Here is a 3219-nt window from a genome sequence, read left to right as displayed (position 1 = left end):
TTACTGTAATATCTACAATGCTAACAATCGTCACAGTAGTTAGCATTAATACCTCACAGTGCCGTGGTCATGAGCTGGATTCCTACCATGGCCTTATCTGTGTGGTGCTTGCACGTGTTTCCTCTCACACAGATTAATTAGTTTCTGGCAAAATGGACCTAGTATGTGTGTGGTAGGGAATTTAAAGTGTAAGCTCCAATAGGCCATGGACTGATGTGAGTGATTCCATAGAATAGCAGCTGAGTGCATCCAAGATGGCTGCCTCACCAATGTAAAGCGCTTTGAGTTCTTTTGTAAGAAAGGTACTATATAAATAACTATTAATTTCAGTAGAAACCAGCAATGGTAATGATTTGAAGGAAAACAATCTTGAATGCATTGTGTCAATAAAGTTGATTAGACACAGCAGCGGTCCAAATAACTTTATTGATACATTGCAGACATCTTTTGTAATTGAAAAACAATCCTGGAGAAGTTTTGCGAACTGGTGCCCCTTGTTTGAAGGGAACTACCAGATACTTTGGTTACATGTCTTGGTTTGTTAGCGTGACTGCAGTGAGTGGGGAGGAAAGGAGGGTTCATTTTTTTTTTAATGGGATATTGTCAGTTTTATTTAATCATCTAATAAACTGGTGAACAAGGGTATTGGGCAGTTCACTTCTCAAATAAAGTTTATTTAAAAATTGTGTGTCTTATTTAGTATAACGGGCAAGGGTCTCAAGGATACATATCCTTTAGATAGGCACTACGAAGGTGCCACTCCAGGGGTCCACGACACTGCGGGCATGGGTTTGATTTAGCCTTACCTGTGTGGAGTTTCAATTTGGAATTAGGCATTTCTCATTCATTTTATGCTTGCCAAAAGAGGCCATTAATTTTCCATCTAGAAGTCTAGTCTTTTGGGGTAATCATTGAAATGTACAATGCCTAGCTTTAAAAGCTCCTACAACCTTCCCTTAAATATATGTTTCCCAGTCTCTTTATGCCTTTCAGAAAGCCCTCCTAGACTAGTACGACTAAATATATAAGCCAATTGGAGGTATCCTTTATTCATTCTTATTATTTATTTTTGAATTTTCCCCAAGTGTCTCTGCTTAAGAACATTTTGCAAGTTTTATCATCATCACTGCTGCAATTTATAATATGCACCATTAAAGTAAAATTTCAATTTGGATAACCAGATATAAATGTCTAGAACAAATTTCCCCCGGCATTATGATTAAAAAGACAAAAAGAATATTAACTGCTGCCTTGGGTGAAGCTTTAAATCCAGGCTTGTACAGTTGGAACCCTTTTCTGTAAAGCATAGTTCAGCTGGGTGGAACACAATTCAGCAGGATGTCTTTCTGTGATGAACAATGCAGTGCTCAGAGCAGCTGCAATGGTGTTGGAACATGAATACAAATGAACACAATTTGTTCTACTTGCTTTCCTAAAACATTCTAATAGATGAGGCACTCACCAGTCAGGGAAGTTGCCCGGGCATTGTAAAAACCACACCAATGAAAGCTCAGCAGAACATGTGACTCATGGATCAGAACAGCTTGTTCTGTGACACAGTTGTGAAACTGGATTCAGGTTGCAAACAGCAGCGATAAAGATACTCCGAGTTAGTTAACACTGGATTACACTTACAGCTTGATCCACCTGAAACCAGTTCTTAGTTTTCACTCGTGTGCACTATATCTTATTGCACTGTATGGATCGGTTTTGTTAACATGGTAAAAACAGTATTTTTATTACAATAACAATTTTTATATCTTCTAGAAATATTTACTAAAACTAAATGTATTAATTTATTACGGTCAAGCTCCGTTTCCTTTATATATAAACGCTGCTCCACACCTTTATAAATACACATTCAAACAAATTTGGTAACATGTTTGCAAATGATTGCTTTGTGTAATTTGACTAGTACTGGCTGGTTTTTCTCATTTGTTGGGTTTATTTTGTTTGGTTTATTTGTTTTTTGTGTGGCAGTTGCTATTTATAACGCCCAAATTAACTGGATTTTCTATCCTTTGATTTTATTTACACTTACTGTGAAATTAATAGGAATATACTAATTAATTTAAGTAACAGAATCCTGTTCAAGCTCCTCACTCTTACATACAAGGCCCTCGCCAACGCCACTGCACCCTACATTTCCACCCTCCTCTCTATTCATGCTCCATCCCGCCCTCTCCATTCTGCCAATGACCGTCGCCTCTCTTCCCCCCTGATCACCTCCTCTCATGCGCGTATCCAAGACTTCGCCCGCGCTGCCCCCCTCCACTGGAACAAGCTCCCTCCCTCCATCAGAACTTGCCCTAATCTGTCCAGTTTCAAACGGGCTTTAAAAACCCACCTTTTTCATAAAGCCTTCCAGTCTCCCACTTAACTTCCTACCTTTTCTTCTGCCTCTTCCCCTCTTTCCTCTTCCCTTATCCTCCATTCCTCCTTCTCTCCCTCTCTCCCCCGTGTCTCTCTGTCTTGTCTACCCCACCCCTTAGATTGTACGCTCCTTTGAGCAGGGTCCTCTCTCCTCCTGTCTTCACCACTTTTAACTCTGCTCTCCAGCTACCTCACCCTCCTCCTCGAGGACCCTCTTCCCCTTGTCCCCTCCTCCCCTCTGGGGGTCTCCCTGTCACCCGTGCCCTCCCTCTTGGACTGCGCTTTGAGCTCACTGAGTTACTGTGCTTATTGTTTACTGTACTGTGCTGTCTCACCTCGTATTGTAATTTCATTTGTCCCTGTACGGCGCTACGGACACCTAGTGGCGCCCTATAAATAAAAATTAATAATAATAATAATAAAAAAGTGTAACTGCGATGTCACCTAAAAGGCAAATGTCTTCTGAGGGAGTAACTGCACAGCAAGAAGCAGCAAAAGGACGAAGGGTGGAGTGGGACAAAAGTCTTGATGTCGGCAACTTTGGTGAAACAAATATCAATGCTCATAACTGTGGTCCCATGAACCACAGTTGTGGTTTGTGAATTTTGCCAGTCTAAGCATTTTGCCGGCTGAGCAGCCTTCTGACAAACTATTCATTCAATGCTGCCACAAAGGTAAAATTGTGTGCTGGTGCAGTTAATGTTATATAGTTTTTACTGACCAACCTCTTTGGTTGCAATATACCCGGAGTTATCCTTGGCCTGGCTTAGATGAACGGGAGTTAAGGATCTTAAACAAAAGCTTCAAGAACAAATTTATATTTGAACACATGAATATTTACTCACA

This window comes from Mixophyes fleayi, chromosome 3, assembly GCF_038048845.1.
Source record: "Mixophyes fleayi isolate aMixFle1 chromosome 3, aMixFle1.hap1, whole genome shotgun sequence".
Lineage (NCBI taxonomy): Eukaryota > Metazoa > Chordata > Amphibia > Anura > Limnodynastidae > Mixophyes > Mixophyes fleayi.
The sequence above is the reverse complement of the archived record's forward strand: the minus strand, read 5'-3'. Positions refer to the sequence as shown.